General features: G+C 42.8%; 1 long non-coding RNA gene and 1 other non-coding gene across 2 annotated transcripts in view; both read right to left on the minus strand.

The window, feature by feature from the left end:
- Nucleotides 1-754: 754 nt before the first annotated feature.
- Nucleotides 755-20,902, minus strand: part of LOC144240957 (uncharacterized) — a 41,402-nt gene continuing 21,254 nt past the window's right edge. Inside the window, exon 5 of the long non-coding RNA XR_013337898.1 lies at nt 755-808. This is a non-coding gene — a long non-coding RNA (uncharacterized LOC144240957). The remainder of the gene's footprint in view (nt 809-20,902) is intronic.
- On the minus strand, nt 16,389-16,496 carry LOC144241040 (U6 spliceosomal RNA). The gene has a single exon (XR_013337951.1). It is a non-coding gene; the product is annotated as a U6 spliceosomal RNA (small nuclear RNA).

Raw genomic sequence — 20,902 nt, forward strand, 5'->3', positions numbered from 1 at the left:
TGAAGATGCTTGAAAGAGTCCAGATGAGCTGAGCCTGGCCCAGATTAGCAGAACCACCAAGCTGATCTGCTGATCAGTGAGCAAAACTAAATGGTAGTTGTTTTAATGCATCAGGTTTGGGGGTCGATTGTCACATAGTAATTAACAACTAAAACAATGACATAAGTAATACTAGCATTCCAAACCGGATTTCTTTACTTCAAAATCCTTTGCCTTTTAACTTCTAATTCCTAGTGACACACTCCCATGTTCCACACCTCACTCACCAACATCATCTTCTCCACTTCCACCTTTCTCTTTTCAGTAGGTTCTAGTAGCAGACATTCTTGATTGCTGGCAAAGAATTTGGGAATCTTGGTTGAAAAAGCCAGAGTGTGCCTGCAACCCCTTCACTGGCCATTGGCCAGGAATGAACATGTGACCCATTTCTGATGGTGAGATAGAAGGCTGAGCCACCTGGAGGGCTGTGGGAAAAGATTTCCTTTCTCTGGAGGACAGAAACACCAGAACATACAACCTTTTTCTGACTTTGCTTGCTGTCTGCCATCTTGCAACAATGAAGAGGGCCTACCTGAGGCTGGAGGTAACTGAGGATGACAGAAAACAGACACCGCGGTCACTAGGATCATTCAGACACTGAGACAGAGCCATGCTTGGGATCCATAGTGTTTTTCCTTTGATTTTTCCCATTTGTTTAAGCCAGTTTGATTTTTTTTTCTTTTTACTAGTAGCCAAAATCATCCTAATGGATAGAGTTCCAATCCTCAGATAAAAGGATCCAGCCATCTGGTTCTTGAGTCCTTTATTTCTGCAAAAACCAAAGTGAAAGTTCAGAGGACACTGAGGCTGATTCCCAGGAGGCAGACCTCAATTCTGACCTCTATTTCTGACCCATGTCTGCTCCCTCTGGCTGACTTTAGCAGTAAGCAGCTGCCTTCGTCCAACTCAGAGCAGGATGACTTCAGGATGAGGGTAAAGCAGGAACATTTGGGAAAGTTCCGGGGGGCATGATTCAAGGTGCGGGCCAGAGATCTGAGTACACGACCGATATTCCATGCATGTGTGTTCGTGGGGGCATCTCCCTTCCATTGACCCCAACTTTCCTTCCCATCCCTGGACTCTAGGAAGCACATGAGATGTACCTTCATTCAGAGCTGACCTTCAAAACATTTAACAATTGGTATGCCCAGCTGCAGACCAAACTAAACAGAGGGCCACTGCCCTGCTGGGGCCGGGTCTTGGAGGCCCTTGTTTAGGGATCATGGGGAAGTTGGGGCCACTGAGTGGGAAGAAGTTCCTTGAGATGGGTTCAGGACAGAAAAGACAGAAGATGGATACAGTGGAGCAGGTGGATGTGCCGTCAGGATAGCATGTGTTTACCCGTCTGGGCTCATTTGCTGCAATTTTAACAACCTGTTCAGCCCTACTGAGGCATACTAGACAATTCTATTCTAATACATATTACATTCTATGTGCCTCTGTCTGCTCTGCCGGCTTGTGGACCCCAGAGGCCAGAGGCACTGTGATACTCATTTGCATATCCCCAGTACACAGGCCATCTCAACACAGTTGGGTGAATTGAACAGAATCAACAATATAAACCCCCAAGACCCATTCTCTTCATCTAGTCTAGATTCTGAATAAAGAAGAATCTGACTGGTCACAGTCATTTTCCTCTGAAACAATGATTTCTTTGGAGCAGAGTTATGGGTAGTTAAGGTGACCTCTGATGGTTCGACCTCCTTCGCCCTGAGATAGCTCAAGATGAAACTATCTCACTGAGGAGAGCAGATGGCAGAGGGAGCTGAGGGGAGAGGGCGGTCCCTGTGTCTTGCAGACTGTGGTGCACGCTGTGCCTCCATCATCATTAGTGATTCAACAGTTCTCATTTGACTGAGAAAGAGCGCAAAACCCGGCCGCATACAATCTTGCCCTGGGAACTCTTCGAATAAGCCAGGAATCCCAGGACATGGGCACTGTCTGGTTCTTGAGGGCACTGCTGTGTCTTATTCGTCTTTCTTTTCCTCAACACCAATACTGCCAGGGGCTCCAGGGCCAGCTGCTGGGAGCCTGAGTGAGGGAATGAATGAATGGGTGAATGAATGAGGGCACCCTCCTTTGCAAGTAGTTTTGAAATGCAGACATGAAATGAACTTTGGAGTCACAGTAATTTGGGTTCCCATCCAGGTTTTCTCACTCAAAGCCTACTGAATTCGGGCAAACTCCTTAGTTTAGATAAATTTCCATTTCTCATGTACAAATAGATATAATAAAACCAACGTCAAGGGCTCACAACTCATGCAAAGTGCCCACTATAACACCCAACAGTGCTCAGTGAATTGCAGTCACTCCCATTCTATCATCATTTTCATCTTTCTCTTCCATTTACTTTCTTTGTTTTAATATTATTATTATCATTATTACTATTATTCTTAAAATCACTACCCAGCGATACTCTTCGAATGTAATAGAACTGCCTAGTTTGAGTTTTTTCTTCCCCCCACCTAAGTAATGTCTGGATAAATCATCATAAAATGGTCTCTCTAGACAGTCTTTGTGTCCATTTATGACCATTTCACTTGTATCCACTAAGGGGGAAGAACTATTGGAGACAGACAAGCCTATGGAAGCATGTAATGTCCAAATACAATGGATACTTACTTCCGGTGATCTTCTCCCTCCTAATTTTCACTGGGCACTTATGGTGTGCCAGGCACATGGCAAAGCTCCCTACTATTCTTATCTCTTTCCTAATCTCTATTACAACCAGGGAGGTGGGTATCAGGTAATCTTCAATTTATAGATGAGGAAAGTGAGGCTCAGAGAGGTTAAATGAGGAGGTCAAAGGGATGAGAGTAGTAGAGCCAGCATCATGAGCATGGTGGTTGACCTCCACCTGCCATTTCTTCCTCCCCTGAGGTGTAGATACTTTTGATCTTGAGCCATCAGCTCCACCCCTAACTCTAATGAATGACTCTAATTGGTTTAAATCAATCATGGAAGTCTTAGCTTTTTTGCACAGTGATTGGCTCAAATAAACCAGACTGCAGCCAATGCAGTGCCAGGGCATTCTCTTAGCCAATCATAGTTAAGTTACCAACTTTCCTTTCACTGGTTGTGAGAGACCAGTTCTCCCTTTTCTTCCCCTGACGGCCCCTAATAAGGAAGCCCAATTGCAACCTGCAGCCAGTCTTGCATCCTTGAGGGAACTTAGGGAATCAGTCCAAGGATGGAGCTGAAACAGTAGAGTGGAGAGAAGAGCCACTGATGTCCTTGAGCCCCTGGACCAATCACCTCAGAAGCCTGCTCTGCCTCTGGACCAATACAAGCCACTAAATTTCCTCTGCTGTTAAACTAGTTTGACTTGGGTTTTCTGTTACTTGCAATCAGAAGCATTCCAAATGATACAGTGAGAATCAAACCCAGGTCTGACCCATGACCAGTGCATGCCGTCTGTGTTACTCTCTTTCCTGCTTCTCTAGCTCATCACCTTGGAACTCATATCTTTATGAGAAGCTTGGTAGTACCACTGTGTCCCATTTCTGGGACAGTTAGTTTTCCTACTGTGAGGCCAAGGCCTTGGGAGGTAGCTGGTGGGCATGTAAGGTCACTCTTTCAAATGGGTGACTGGAAGCCATTAGAGCAAAGCTGGTGGCTATTTCTGGATACAAGATAATGGAAACCTCTTCCTAGGGTGACTCCAGCCTAGGAGGGCTTTAGAGAAGAGCAGACTTTAGTGGGGACTAGAAAAGCAAACAGACAGCTGTAATGACTGTTTATCAGGCCTTGACGTATTGAACATGTAAAAATGCTAGCCTCCTCTGACTACAGGCTAATTTGTACAAGTGCTCAGAAAGAACACTGAATTTATCAGAGCTTGAAGTGCAAAATATTAAAAAATAAATCACAGCTGGTAAAATCGTAGAGCTATCAGGAGATCCATTTGAAAAGACAGTTAGCAGAGTCAGTTTGAGGCACATTCATCAAGCTTTGAAATCATGGAGGCCCCATCACATGGCTTTCCTTCTAGCCAGCCCAAGAGGATCCTAGAATTTAAGGCTAAACACAACTGAATCCTGACAGAAATCAGAAGACTGGAAATTTTAATAAAAATGTTTGAAGAGGTAAAACAAAATGCCAGACCAAGTAGCTGAGATAGAAGGATGATTTTTTGTTTTCCCTTTTCCAGGGCTAGGGTGCACCCATGATAGGAATTGCCCTTGGTCTCCACCTGCAGATTTAGTCATGCCCAAGCTTCTAAGCCAAGGTATTAAGTCAGCTTCCCAGACCTGGGATCAGATGACTCTGTGACAATTAAGAGCTGCCTGCACTGAGTCTCAAATCTTGGCTGCCTGCAATTGAGGTACCTGTATTGATCTCATTGGGAAGCATCCAACCTTCCTGTTATGTGGTTTGACCCTTGCAGAGGGTTGGCTATCCTAAATTCTGACTGGTCAGTTTCTTTTCCCAGGCCTCCAGCCTCAAATAAGCACAATCTCCTTGGCCCCTGGGCTGATCCACTCCACGGACGTGTGGCGTCACACCCAGGGTCTGTTTCCTCTGGACCTCCTCAGGCAGAGGGCGTCAGGCCAAAATATGGCCTCTTCCTCCTCCCACCTGCCCCAAACTGTTGGAGAAGGGGTGACTCTGACTCATGAGTGGTTTAGAGAGTGGTGCTTCTCAAACTATGTGTGGTGAACCACCTGTGTTTTTACTCCCAGTCTGTTACAGAATAAAATGTGGGCTCCGTGTGTGTGTGTGTGTGTGTGATTGATATATATATATATAATATATATACGTATGTATTATATAATGTATCTTATACCACATGTGACTCACAAGGCATATCTGACAGCCACAAGCTCAGCTATTCAGTGAAATTTGCCCACTGATCATGCACTTGGATCATGCACTTATAATTTGACTTGGCAATGTCAAATTATAAAAGATTCCCACTGCTTCCTTTCAGTTTCTGTACTTATCTCATCCCAGGCTGGTAATGAACAGTTCCCATCTGCAATTGGCACTTTAAGTAACATTTATTTACAACACTGTTTCTCAAAATGTGGTCCCTGGACCAACAACATCAGCATCACCCAGGAACTTACTACAGATGGAAATTTGCAGGCTCCCTCCTGGACCTCAGGAATCAGAAAGTGGGGATAGAGCCCACAAATCTGGACTTTTACCAGCCCTCTGGGAGGTTGTGAGGATGCCACACAGTTGGAGAGGAGAAAGAGCTAATAACAACAGGTATGTTCAGAGATTTCTTCTATTAGAGCTGTAAGTATCATTCAAAGAAAACGATTAGGTTTGTCTCAGTGACTACTGAGCTCAGTTTTTTTAAGCTTTGAAATGCATTGGTTCTTTAGTTAATAATAAGTGCATTGCACAGAAATATCTTCTTAATGTTGGATTTCCAATGTTAATCTTTAATAGATTTAAGAATGAGTGATCTCTTCCATTTTACAGCTTCTCCTCACCCCTCTCCTGTGTTTTGCATCACTTTCTAGCAACTCTTCGATAGCACACACACAGAAATGCTCAGAAGGAAGGAGCATTAAGGGAGGGATGACAAGACTCCCTGAGTGCAAGGATCGTGAAGCCCCTGTCCATGTGTCCCCAGTACCTGGCTCGTTGTACATGCTCAGTCACTCTTAATGGAATGGATAAGTAGATGAATGGACAAATGGAAAAATGAAATTTGATAAGCTAGAACTTTGTGAAAGGATGTTCTGATTACTTGACTTTCTGATTAATTGGCAAATCTTTCACTTTCCCGAAAAAGTACATTTTGTTTTCCATGTGGTTTGAGTGAAGTTTTATTCATTGCAACCCAAAGGTCACCTGCTTAAAAGACAGCTCCATTCAAGTGTAATACATTCAAATTATAACTCTCGTAAGAGACGTGTTGCCCAGGTGTCTCAAGTCAACATAAAATAGAGAATTTCATTTTGGGGAATTTTATTATTGAGAATGAATTTGATTGAAAATCACAGTCAGAGAAAAGCAGATAACGGGATTATAGCCCATGAAACACGGCAAACATATGCCATTATTTTGGGTGAAATGTAAATTATTTTCACTATTAACACTTAATTTAAACATACCCACGTTTGGCATTGCCATGAGCACAACTGGTAAAAACGGTTCTAATGAGAAGCTCAGAGTTGTTCAGGCAGGATTTATCAAACAGAAAGGGGAAAATTAAGGAAAGGAAAATCATATCACGTACAAACAAATGAGAGAAAAGTGAAAACATCCACCAATTGGTTTGTGTGCACAAGGCCAAGCCGTGGGCATGATGCATTCACAGATGTTGACCGATTGTCTGTCTGAAACTTCACAGGCGCAACGCAGACACCCCATCACTTTGAACTCTTCAGTCCCAAAGTGACAGAACCGATCAGTCATTCAAAATGCATCAGGAATCTGTCTATAACGTGTCTGTTTGCATATGGCGCCTCTTCTGCTTTACTAGCATTTTCACACCAAAAGGTCCCCTATTTAATGGAGAATAAATGCTCGGCAGCAACACAAAGGTAAGAAGACCTACAAGCACCAACGAGAAAGCTCTAGTCTCTGGAGCTCTTTTGTGATCCCGTCATCCCATCCTGGAGAAATTGAGGATCTTTTCCAAAACAAGAACCTTAAAGGGTGATCTGAGTTCACATCTTAACTCTTCCTTTTCAGACTTAGTGTTTCCCTCCATGAAATGGGAAAAATAATACAATCTGCCTCATGGGCTTTTTCTTTTTGTTTTGTTTTGTTTTCCGTAAGATTATATAAGCCAGTGCACATGGAACACTTACTATCCTGCCTGGCTATCCGTATCAGTTACTCCTCATCAAGCATCAAGCATAGAATTTTTCTGGGTTTGCCCCACAATAGCTCCCTAGGATTAGCTATTTGAGTGAAACATCCAAAGTCAGAGATGAGATGACTCATGGCAAACTTTTCACTCCCGGGCTGAGTTTATATCACACTTCATGAGGTGGTTGTGAAGGACATGATGCTTTTCCCACCCAAAAACGTATCATCTCTGGAAATATCCCAATTGATGGCTATGAAGCCATAAAGCAACAGTAATAAAAAATAGCACTGGGTTCTGCAAAGAGCGACAAACTAAAGAGAATTCCAAGCTCTTGCCTGCCAAGTTTTCCCTTATTTGGAAGTAGGCCATGTGAAATTCTAGAACTCTCCACAGGTCACTCACAGTCTGTCCATTAGCTTTCCTGTTTGCTGTCTTCTTGTCTACTTACATCAACTCCTCTTAATATTTAAGAACTTTTCAGGAAATTCAGTTTTAGAAAGACAGCAAAGCAGCTTTGAATTGGCAAAAGCTTCACATTTCAGAGGTGATACTAATCTAAAGAAACACACTATTATCTTAGTAATTTCCAATTGTTCCTGGAAGCATTTTACTGCAGAGACCACTGCCAGCTATTAAGTAGAGGAGACTCGTTTTGGTTGCCAGAATTAGCTGAAATTAAGATCCTTTGACATCTTCTTACAGAAAAAAGTCAGTTTCAGTACAAACAATTCGGAATTTAATAGATTGTGACAGGTTATAAAATTCTATGCATTTGAAAGAAAAGCTTTGCTGGTGGAATAATGTGTTTCTAATTTACACATAATAGGCCCATGAAGCTATGACTAGAAGGACATTAAAGTAATGAGGAAATTCCAGTTATAGACACTTTCTGTAGAGATCTTAAAGATTATGATTAGGGCAGTCATTTTCCCAAGTGCCGCATATAGCTCAAGCCAAAATGAAGGTGGCCAGGACAAAGAAAGGAGACAGGAAGGGCAACGAGCCTCAGTGTTGAGGGTAGGGAAGGCATTTGGGGGATAGATGCTCAACCCAGATGTGAAGCCTTGTGTTAAACGTAATAAGTGCTGCATGTACTGAATAACGACAAAGGCCTAGCGCCGGATGCTTGTCGGTGAATGAGGAGGAATCACCAACGACAGGAGCCACAAGAAGGGCCAAGAGATTTTCTTGGATAAAACTCTTTACAATAAAAAAGAATTCTACTTTCTAACGATTCTTTGTCCCCAGAGTTGTCCAGTCCCCCCTACTGTTGATGAACACGACATAAAATGGATCCCTTAAATGCCTTCCTTACTTTAAAAGTCTCACTGCTACTGCATTATTTAAAATGTATACTAAATGGCAAAGGAAATTTGGAGTGTGTCATTTGATATGAGTTTGGGTAGCCGTTCTAGTACCATAAATTGGTACAGCGATAGGGGAAGTAGCTTGTGCAAAACAGCAGAGAACACGCTCCCAGTGAAAGGCGCGTGCTTTACTTTAATGCCAGTTAGTACTTTTCTGCCCTCTTTTGAGATCAGCTTCTCAGGTATAAGTTGATGTAAACTAGAAGACACCTACTGTCTGACTACAAAATGATTGGAATCTTACTCTGTGATTGTTCCTACTGTTGTTTATTTTCTGGATACTGCATCTAGCTTATTATAGGAAATCCATAAATACTGACCACCTGGGTGTTAGGAGATCTGGCACTTTTGCTCTTAAAAATTTTCTCCAGTAAGAGTTTGATGGCTCTCTCTTTTACCTCTCTACCTTTCAAAAATATATTTTTGAGCGTTCTCTATATGCCAGTCATATTCTAGGCACCGGAGAATGAGATCCCTGTGTTTGGAGAACTTCCACTCTGGCAGGACGGGTAGGGAGGTGGAAGACAGTCAACTCAGAGAATAAGATACTTCTTCTTTGTGCCTCATTTTACTCATGTGTCATATTTCGGCTCTAGTGCGCTCTGGCCTGATAGCGTCTTGTCCATTAGAGGGAACTTTCTTAGCTTTGGTCTTGCCTGAGTATGAAAGAGAGAGAGAGATTGTAGAGGAAGTTGGTGGATGTCACTCTCACCTAGGACCCTGCCATCGGGCCAGTCTGAGAAAGTGATGGATTTATAGTTTAAAGAAAACCGTACAACCACAGAAGAACAGAAACGGTCCAAATAAAACAAACTAGTGCTTATGCTAGCAGCTTGGCTCCCCTTAAGCCTATCTCCCTCTTTTTTTTTTTAACGTTTATTTATTTTTGAGACAGAGAGAGACAGAGTATGAGCAGGAGAGGGGCAGAGAGAGAGACACACACACACAGACATACAGAATCCGAAGCAGGCTCCAGACTCTGAGCTGTCAGCACACAGCTTGACACGGGGCTCGAAACCACAGACTGAGATCATGCCCTGAGCTGAAGTCGGATGCTTAACTGACTGAGCCACCCAGGCACCTCAAGCCCATCTTCTTCAGACCCATTCAAGAAGCATAACATTTAGTTACAAGACACAATTTTCTTCCTCATCCTCCACAGTGAGGAGTATCTTTGTGACCCTACATAGCCAGGCCAGTTAGGGTCATTCAACTAGAGAAAAGGAACCCAACAACGTTGCTTAGCATCAAATAGAAAGATAATATTTTTAACCTTGCAGCTGGTTTGTTATCTTGAGGTGTTCTGGAACCCATTTTTCTATAACTCTGATTTCCTTCAAGAAAGAATAGAGAATTTTTTTCTCATTCCTATGTGGTCATTGTTTCTCAACCATTAATAAAATTTCCAGAAATAAGAGCAAGAGTCATGGCGACCCCATCTACTTAGAATGTACTGGGGCACCTGGGTGGCTCAGTCAGTTAAGCATCTGACTTCAACTCAGGTCATGATCTCACAGCTTGTGGGTTCGAGCCCCGTGTCGGGTTCTGAGCTGACAGCTCAGAGCCTGGAGCCTGTTTTAGATTCTGTGTGTGTCTCTCTCTCTGACCCTCCCCTGCTCACGCTGACTCTCTCTATCTATCTCTCTCTCTGTCTCTGTCTCTCAGAAATAAATAAAACATTAAGGGAAAAAAATTTAGAATGTACTATGTTTTTTCATTGTACACAGCAGAAGTTTTCACCGTAATAACATGAGAATTGCCTCATTATAGGAAGATTAGAATCTGGTTTTTGCTGTTCTCAGCATTCTGAGGACTTGAAAACTTCAAATCTACTCAAAGGTAAACCATATTTTTCTGAAAGAATTTTGAACATAAACTTGCATTTTCAGGTAATGAGGGGTTGGAGATATTTCAGTGATTTTTAACATGAAGAAACAGCACTGGTTTGTGATTGCCAGAAAGATAGGCGATTGTCACTGCTTGGGCTTCTAGAAAACCAAACCCCCGTAGACTAAAATTTGGCCTCAGGCTGCTCTGTGACTTCTTTCAGAGTAGGCCCACGCACCTGATAATTGTATCCATTTCTTTGCGGAACCTCACACGCTGAATTTTAGATTCGGAAAGAATCTTCATGATGATGTAGTCTTTACTTCACCCCTCCCAAATCTAATATTTATGTTTCTTAAAGGACTAAATGTAGCTACAAATAAATCACTGTTTGTGATACATGAAAAATGCATAGCACAGATATATGCAATGAGATTCATACAGAGACTCCATGGAGGAACAAAAGAATGCAAAAAGCAAAAATTTCAAGTGGCAACTGCATATCAGCAACCCATGGTGTGGGAGATATGGACCCTAACTGGCCGGCGATTTATGGCTTCACCATGACAACTAGAAGAATGAACACATCTTCTCTTGAAAAAGAAGTTCCCAGCCCAGTACATTGATGTTATTTGCTGCCATTTTGCTTTAATCTGTATTTCTTAAATTTTTTTAATGTTTATTTACTTTTGAGAGAGAGAGAGAGAGAGAACAGGCAATGGGTAGAGAGAGGGAGACCCAGAATCCAAAGCAGGCCTCAGGCTCTGAGCCATCAGCGCAGAGCCTGAAGCAGGGCTCAAACTCACAACTTGTGAGATCATGACCTGAGCCAAAGTCAGATGCTTAACCAACTGAGCCACCCAGGCATGCCACTTAACCTAGATTTCTTAAAGGCATCTGTACAATTCACTGTTTCTGAAATCAATATTTTGGAATCATTATTTTGGAAGCATTTCTTTTTGTTTAAGTACTTTGAGCATATGTACATTTGTTTAGCATTTAACCAAACCTGTAAGATACTTAGAAGCAGTCAAAGTGAAATCTATCATGGCTTCCAGTCTGGTAAGGAATACAGGAAATTTGAAGAGAGATTTGCCAATAGTTTCCAAAAATTGTAAAAATGTAAATCTTTTGAACTTGAGAATCTACTTCTAGGAATTTATCCTAACATTGCAGATTTTAATAACAAAACTGAGATGTAATCCAAATGCCCAATACTAGGAATTAAGGGAATTAACACTAGGTTGCTCTAACAATACCAAATCTCAGTGGTTTAACGCAATCAAGATTATTTTTCACTCACGAAAAATTGATGGCCTTCTGTGTAGTGATTTAGGTATCCAGACTCTTTGTCTTATAGTTTTACTATCTTTCAGAACCTCAAAGTACTCATCTAGACCCCTGCATTCATGCAACAGATGAATGAAGAGGGAAAGGATAGGGAGAAATGCCTGGATTTGTTATGGTCTGGATATGGCTTACATCATTCTGACCACATTTTATTGGCCAGAAGCTGGTCATGTGGCCACAACCAACTGCAAGGGATGCTGGGAATCCTAATCTTTCTCTTCTTGAGCATCATGGATTGGTGAGCCTCTAACTGATCTCTGGCACATTAACAGATTGGCTTAATGAAGTATGATACATCCATCAATGGGATACTTATGTAGCCATTAAAAATGAAGCTGTTAGGGGCACCTGGGTGGCTCAGTCAGTTAAGCGTCCGGCTTCGGCTCAGGTCATGATCTTACAGTTCATGGGTTTGAGCCCCGTGTCAGGCTCTGTGCTGACTGCCAGTTCAGAGCCTGATGCCTGTTTCAGATTCTGTGTCTCCCTCTCTCTCTGACCCTCCCCTGTTCATGCTGTCTCTCTCTCTCTCGGAAATAAATAAAACATTAAAAAAAATTAAAATACCAGTGAAACTTCTTACTTCTTGTATTTATACAGAGTTTGGGGATATGGATATATCTTATGCCTATAGCAGGTCTCGCTTTGAACCAGCCTCATTTCAAGTGCAGTAGCCACATGTGACCAGCAGCTACTGTACTGGGCAGCACAGCCAGCGAGGGGGCTGAGTGGTAGGTAGGCAACAGTCAGGTAGTTCAGAAGAAGATAACACCTCATGTGAGGATTGGAAAATGCCTCATGAAAGAGGTGAGCTTGGAATTGGGCCTTGAAGGATATTACCAACAGTCCCATCAATTATCATAATACTGATAACACCTAACATTTATCACCTGCTAACTATATGCCCATCACTGTGCTAATACTAGAGGTTGGTAGAGAGGAGGAAACAGACTTTCTGAAGAGGTAGAACACCAGCAGCAGCAAAAGCAGAGACCCTGGAGGAAGGCCAGGACACTTGCAAGTATGTGGGGGTGAGGTGCAGTTGGAGAAGGATTGGAACAATTCGGCATTGGACTCTTTGGAAAGTAGTAGAAGAAAAAATGGGAAATCTAGTTGGAACCAAGTTTAGAAGCACTTTGAATGTTAAGGCACTTCATGCCTTCTCAGTGAGAAAAGGTGGTAACAATAACACAAAACACTCACTAAGCACCCATTTTACAGAGAAGGAAACTGAGGCATACAGGGGTTAAGAAATTTTCAAGGGTCACATAATGTGGAACCATGTTTGGCAGAGCCTGGATTCCAACCCAAGCATTTCTGGCTCCAGAGTGTACACCTTAACTGCTCACAAACACCGCAAATTTGAGGACCATAGACCTAGATTTGCATCCTAGGCTCCTCACTGTCTCATGTGGACTTGAATCAGTTCCCTGAACTGCACCTCCATCCCTTGAAAATGGACACATCCTGCCAATCTGAAGTGTCATTGTGTGGATGTGATGACACTGGGCGCAGAAAGCACCAATTATACTGCCTGGCACAGAACAGATGCCGATTGAGACTGGTCGCCCTGCAAAATGCCATGGGGAGCCATTTCAGGCCTTTAGGCAGGGGAATGGGATGACTGGACTTACACTTTAGGAAGATTTATGCTGGAAATACCCATCTTCTTTGATTACTCGCCGGATGGATAGGAGCCAGGAGAGATGTGTTAGGAAGATATTGCAATAGTCCAGATAAGAGGTAACAAAGATCTATGCTGGGACAGCGACAGGGAGATTGTAATCATATTATCTAACTGTAGGATATTAGAGCCAGAACAGGCCCTATAGAGAATAGAGTCCAGACGTAAATGACTTATCCAAGGGTAGATCATGTGACTAGTAAAGTTCATCTCGTTCTCTGGTTCACTGTTCTTTCCTTCACTCAGGCAGTGCTGATATTAGACATCAACGCCAACATTTTTAACTCTTAATACAAATAACAAAGTATCTCAGCTTTGTCTCTAAATCCTATCCTTTCTACTTTTAGATAGCATCTAGGGATAATGCATCCAATCGAATCACTGGCAACTCTCCCTCACTCCTAAAGGAAGGTAGGGAGACTGGAATTAGAACCATTTCCACACTACATATGGGTAAACCGAGGCACAGAAGAAGATGAATCTTATTTCTGGCTCAAATTCTTTCACATTTAGTTTAAGGTTTTTATTGTTTGTTGGTTTTTTTAACTAAAGTTTGTTTTGGCTTTGAAAGGTTACTAAAATATTGGCACAGGGATGGTGCTCGTAAAATTTCATGTTGTACAGAATGTCATGGGAACAGAAGGGCTTATAACTTTTAAGATTATTCAGATTTTAAAGGCTAATGAGTACAGTTCACTTAAAATCATGTCTATAAGAAGACTATTCTGTGGTCAACCGGAAGTTGGATCTCCGTAGTTGTTTCGTCTGAAATATAGTGAATGATGGTACATCTTGCTAAGAAAATGTGCTGAAATGCTCTCTCTTTCTGTCTCCCATCCAGAGCGGAGGAAAGAAACCAAACATCGTGTTTCTAGAATCAGTTTTCCTGCCTATGACGAATGGTTAATTCTACCACTAGAGGGCGCAAGAAAGGGCAGATGCTTTTTCAGATTATCGACACTAGGTGGCGCCGCTCTGCTAGTTTTCTTTATGTCTGTTTTTAATTTATTTCCTTAAATTCCTTTGTTTAGTAGCAATGTTAATGGAGTAGCTTAAGTCATGTAAAGAAGCATTTTAATTTTTCTATTCCCTTCTTAATATATCTGTGTCTGTCATATATAAGTATATGCTTACATAATATACTAATATAAGTATGCTAGAAGTAGAACTAGTAATTCCTCACTGTATTTCCTTATAGTGCACAGATTAGTTCTATTTTGCTTTTGCATTAATTTTGAGGACATTCAAGTATGGCTCCAAATTTAGTTTTCCTTTTAACCTGTCACTGTCTCATATTCTTTAGAGTTTTGTTGGAGATTTCACTTCAGTTTGATTTTAAAAGGGACATAATTCTGAATCACATCAGAGTTACCAAAATATGACATAACTCAAATTCTGGAATGAAAATTGGGTATCAGTAAAAGAATTGACAGTAAACTCTCTCATTTGGGTTTATGTAGAGGGCAATTCTCTAGCATCATTTAGTTTAGCAACTGTGTTTCTGAGCTGTATCTGTCTTTGGAGTTCAGATTCCAAACCATAAATATAAGGAAGTTCCTCTAAATGTCCTCAAAGACCTCTTTCAAGTTGGAACACGTATGACCTTATGGGTTTGTACACATACTTGTGGTCCCTGCCTGCCCCAAATACAATTCTTGAGGCTATCTGCATAGGCAATGATTTTATAAAATCTGCGTAATTCTCTGTGGCACCACAATGTATGTAGTTATGAGCCCCAGCTACCTTTTCAATCGATGTTACTGGATGAATCACGGTGAGAATGAAGTGGCCCCACGGAGGAGAGAGCTGAGTGCTCTGCAGAATCACACTCGTGGGACAGAACTGGTTCAGAGTGATGGATCTACCCATCAAAAGACTTTGGGTCCACTTCTGGCTCCATCCCTTATGGGCTGGGAGATGCTAAACCAGTAGTTAGTAAGTGGGCATTGAGCTTGGTGCTAGGCACCATGATGGATATGTGGAGAAGTGAAAGGCCAGGCACTGTGTGGCTCACAATCTAAGGGGGCACAAGTTGTCTCGTATTGGGAAGCTGGGACTTATGGGGAATAAGTACCAAATAAGATCAGGTCTGTGCTCTGAACCATGGTTTGGGCCTAAATCCTGCCCAAACTTTTGCCCACGGTTGTCATCCTGAGAAGTGATACGGTGTCACCACTGGGGTGGTGGGTGTGGGGCACTCAGTGAAGTTGGGGTAGGCAAGGGCAAGGAAGGCTAGAGAGAGATAATAATGAAGTTGTTTAACATTCTCTGCCACCTAGTAGCAAATGTTAGACATCATGAACAAAAGGGTATATTTTCTATGAAATAAAGGAAAGTGACATAGACATAAATATATTAGGTCCCCACAGACCTTCGCTAGCCTGGAAATGAGTGACATCTGGAGATCTGCAAGGCAGTGGGCAGAAAAGGAGTAAGGAAAAATCCTGAGCCACACTGTCCTTGACAATGTCCACTGTAGCTGGTAAAACCTCCAGGGTGAGCTCATCAGATCAAATGGTGCACACGGAACCCCTTCAAACAGCATTGTTGGCAATATGGGGCCCTTTTCTAAGCCCTTATAAACCTAGACAGAGACGCTTGTGCATCAGAATGGCTAAATGGGCTACTAAAGGCCATGAAACATATTAATGTTACAAAAAATTTGGAATCATCTTACACTTGATGTCACATAGGCTTTGGAGCACCCTGTATGAACAAATGTTCTCACTCGTGCAGAGCAAACTTACTCAACTGAGAAAACGCCTGAACATAATAAAAACAGAGTAGGCAAGGGTGTCCCTGAACCCTACTGCACCTGAGAGTGATGAGCCTGGCATTTATCCTGGGGCAGGGTTGGAGGGTGGTAGGGAGGCTGGAAATTGGGAGTGAATGGGATAGAACCTGAGTCTGGAGGCTGAGGCAGTGAAACAGGGAAAGGAAGAGAGATGAAGCAGCAGACACTCAGGTGAAAAAAGTTCATGAACCCAACCTTTGAAAATCAGGAATGGCTCCTTTAGATTCAAGATGGTGGCCACTCTGGCAGTCAACAAAGGTGTAGGACTTCCTAGGAATGAGCTGGCTTTACCTCTTCCGGTACTGTTTCAAAGCAGAGATTCCCAGATGGTGTTCCTAAGCACATTAGCACTCAGAGATATTAATGGCTGGGAAAACAAACACTTCTGCATCACTTTAGTTTAGAAAATGTTGGATTAAACAAAGTCAAGCAAATTTATTTCATGCTTGGAGCCTTTAATACACCACCATATATTGTCACACCTTCAAAGAAGGACTTAACATGTAGGCTCTCCCAGATCTTTTCAGTTTAGAATCTATTTTACTTTATTTATATAAAAATACAGAACATGTCATGAATTTGCATGTCATCCTAGAGCAGGGTACATGCTATCTTCTCTGTATCATTCCAATTGTAGTATATGTGCTTCTGAAGGAGGAACACTGGACTTTTTCTTTCTTTCTTTTTTTTTAAACCATAGAATATGATAAGACAAATGTTCTGAGAAACACCTCTTGGGAAACAATATTCTAATTTATTTCAGATAAAATTCTACTCTAGCAAATTTCAGTGTGAAATTTCCAGATAAAAGAAAATTGCCCGAGAAGTGGAAGATTCATCGAGCCAATGTTTTGGTGACATGCAAGGAAACCCAAGTGTTCTTTTGATTCACGTATTTAAATTATTTGTGTGGGTAGACCCACTCCTGAAAGGCACAGTGTCCTCATGTTTAGATTATTTTTCTCTCGGGCAACTACACTAAATTAGCTTTGCACCCTGACAATGAGGCCTTGCCTAAATGGTGCCACCACCTTAGAGCCTGGTGTCATTGAGGCTGTCAGTCGAAGCATGGCTACGCTATGAGAATAAGAAGAATAAATACAGTTCCTAATTTCCAAGTCAAAGACAGTGTGAATTGATATTACACAGTAAAATGCAATGAGATTAAATCAATAACATCTGCAATAAGGCATAATGAAGGTAAAATTATATCTCTGGCTTCCTGAACAGCTGTGAATCTATTTTTAATGATCCTCATTTTTGGCAGTCAGCTAACAACTTCTAAAATGTCCTAGAAATTGGATTGTTAAGCAGATGAGCGCTGCAGTGGCTTGGAATGTCATTAATTTCAGCTGCCTTACCCATCTGCATGGGCGAGATGGAGGCATCACGAATTCACCCCCCATCCACCCCACTGAGCACCCTACTAACCAGGCCTTGGGTGGCCCCAGCGAATGCTGGAAACAGCAAGGCAGGAGAGCTGGAGGGAGAGGGAGCCCCGAGAGGATCACAGGTTGTTGAAATATGGAGAAAAAGGAAGTCCTTGCCTCTGTAATGCCAATCGTAGTACATAATTGACTTTCAAGCCTACATCGCGCTATTGGAACCTCATAACTGCCACAGGCACAAGATATTCTAATGGTTCCCTGTTTACCGGTGGGGCACTTGGATTCCATGAGATTACTCTGCCCAGGACTTGGTCAAGGTCACACCACCCGCAAATGCAGGAGCCAGCACTCAACCCTGGGCTATTCATTCCAAATCTAGGGCCCTTTTCACAGCCCGGCCGGTCCTCTGCTTGTTGGAATAGCGGCCGTGGAAAAGACACCATAAAGAGTTTGAAACTGAGGAAATGTGAACATTTGGGATTATCCATGTTTTTCTTAGCTGCGTGGCACCTTAGTATTTTGCTGCAACTTCTTCCAGAAGCCATGTCTGGGAAACAGTTGATCCCTTTGGCTGATTGTTTTGAGCTCACTTTCTGTCTCCAGGCTGGCAGGGACAGGGAAGTGGTGGGGGCCGGGGGTGGCGCCCATGCTTTGCACACCACTGTACTTCCTGCACACCACCAGCAGATTCTCAGATTCCCAAGTCATGCTTACCAGCTACGAGGCTCAGGAGGCCCCAGGCTGACCTGCGTTCTAGAAGATGAAAGCTAAGAGTAGAATTCCATCGTCTAGATCCCCTCTTTGCCTGGGTGAGAGGTGACAGGAGAATGGATTCCTCACTCTCTTCCCTGCCCTGGGAAGCCTACAACCCTGGGGGAGATTTTTGTGCAGAAGATGAGGCTGCAGCTAAGTTAAGCCACCAGTTTATGGGACTGACCTCACTGCCAGGCTTGCTTTCCACAGTCGGGGTGACCCTTTGCTCCCTGAGATATCAGACAATCAAGAAGCTTATGGCACAGCAGTGGGGGCTGTGCTGCGGCATGGTTTTGGGCTGGAGACAAGAGCTTGGCTCCAGGAGAGATATCTATGACAGGGTTGTTCGGTATAAAAGTATAAATGAGTGCCTCTGTTAAGCGAGGGGATTATCTCAATGAGGCCGGGGAACGCTGTCCAATGGCTGGCATGATGGTCAGGAAAGCTGTAAAGTCTTAAGCAAACAGTGGAAAGAAGGGGGGGATTTGTAATGCTGAAGCATCGTGCACCACTGACGATTAAAACAATGCCTGGTGTGCTAGAAAACTACACTTGCTTGTGAAGATAGTGGGCAGTGGGGAGGGATCATGGTTCACACGAAGGTGGGAAAATGATGTTCAGAGGAGAAGGCAGGGGAGGTCTAGGGAAAATGGGCTGAACGATGGTTGAGTTACCAGCTGTGTGAACCTCACGCCTTCACTGTTCATTGATGTGGGTTCAGTGTAAGGTTGGTGAGACTTCCGCTTGAGTGTCGACTTCCGTTGTTGGCTCGCTGTCCTCAGATGGACTTTGAGGCCAGACCCAGGTTCATAGGAAAGAGTACTGTGTTCTGTTAGTGAAGTCTGCCCTGGATGACAGAGCAAAGAGGGAAGCTCTTGTATCCCCACCCTCTTACTGCATCCCAGGAGGTGTTCTCACCTTATGGGAACCTGGCTGAAGTGTCAAAAAATCAAAGGAACCTCAGACTCACAAGAGAGGGAGATCAATGGATGGAGGAGAGCTTCCTGACAATCTCAAAACACACTAACGGTCAGGCTTTGGAAGCATCAGGAGTCAAATTCACCGCTAATAAGTTTATTTAGAAGGATAGACTCTTAACTTGAAGAATCGTTAAGTAGAAGCTGGAAGGCCAAGCTAAGTTGTCCAGTAGACCTGATTAAAGTTAAGGGGCAGGGAATTGAGATGACTACACACCAGCTGGAGGATGTTCTTTTCCATCTCATCCTGAACAATGAGGGGAAAGCAATTCCAAAGAGAGAAGGACAGTGGAGATCTGTATGTACGCACGCGAGCACACACACGATATATATACACACAAATCAAAGACATCACGTTTGCGTATATACACATGCATCATGTTGGCCTCATCTGTGTGGTACACGGAGGAGAACAACTTAGACAATCACATTCCAGAAGCCATGTTCCCTTGCAGGCCTTGCTGAGTAGTTGTTCTCTTCACTAACCAAAGGAAGAGGACCAAACACAGTGGACCCACACCTGAGATTAGAAGGCGGCCCCCTGTTGATCAGATACCCAGTAACTCGCTACATGATAAGCTGTGACTCACCTGGGAGGGAGAGCCACAGAACTGGGGAAACACTTGACCTGGGGGCTCTGCAGATCCAAACCTTGGCTGTTGGTGGTGCCTGGAAGCTTCTCTGTGAGTTTCGCTTCATTCTGCGAGGACCTTTGGGGCTTGAGTAAACTAAAACGCAGAGCTTAACAGTATTTTAAACAGGATAAGTATCATGTTTCTGAAGGAACTCGACGCGTTAATATCGTTCTCCAAATGATAGCTTCTTAATAAGCTTCATTTCACTGGAAGCATATTGTCATGCTTATAAACAATGGGATTTGTTTTTAAAAAGAAAAGCCACCCTGAATGTCTGCATGGTTAATTTACCTGAGTGTTGACATCACACATTTGGTGTAGAATTGCTAAGCAATGAATTGCTAAAGTCAAGGTTCCTGGTGGCACAAATGATATTAAGAGAGAGGCTGCAGGTTTAGGAAGAAGTTGCTCAGCACGGAGGGCTTAGAGTTAATCCTTCAGGGCTCCAGAGCAGACATCAAGCCATCACACTGACCCATCACAGAAGTTACCCATACCCCCAGCAGGAAACAGAACTTCAGAATCATTCTCCAGACAGCACACTGGCATTCCCTACAACCTGGTAGTTGACACAAACACAATGAAGCCTATTTGCATTTCGGGGACTTATCTGCCTACTACATCAGGTAGTTTATTATGTGCTCTTCAAAGAATGACAGGAAGTGCCCTCAGATGCTGCTTTTGCTATTCGCTAGCGGTTGAGATGGGAAAGCATCCTCCCTAAGTAATTAACCAACAATGGCTTATTAAGTATTTTGAGTCCTTTGCACTTTTTCCTGGATACCATCCAAAGTGGGGCAATGTAGGGATTCTAAACTTGGGGTCTGTGAACGCCCAAGTGACCCATAAGTATAACTTGAGGGTCTATGATCTCAGAGGTGAAAAAATTATAGGTATTTCTATTTTCACTACCTTCTAACTGGAATTCAGCATTTTGTTCAATTATGAACGTGAGTAGCAAACCAGCATTAGTATCTGTGATCTTATCATTAACAGAAATCACAGATTTCCCAACCCATTGAGGTGGCTGAAGGGATTGTGTGAAATCACGTGTGTTCATCACAACTTTGAAATGACGATAGTCATCAGACCAGCTGCTAGTAACTATTTCTTAATGTGCCGCTCTAGAAGCACATGCGTTACTAGATCACAAATCTGTTGTCTGAAGAATATTTTGATAACTTCATTTTGATATAATTGGTTTTCTTTGTTATTTCATGTATGTTATTTTATACCCTAAAAGCATGGTTCCAGAAACGACCCTCCCTTCAGATGAGGAGGCCGAGGTTCCTGTCCTTGCTAAACATCTCTGTCAA

Source organism: Crocuta crocuta, unplaced genomic scaffold, assembly GCF_008692635.1.
Source record: "Crocuta crocuta isolate KB4526 unplaced genomic scaffold, BGI_CrCroc_1.0 scaffold197, whole genome shotgun sequence".
Lineage (NCBI taxonomy): Eukaryota > Metazoa > Chordata > Mammalia > Carnivora > Hyaenidae > Crocuta > Crocuta crocuta.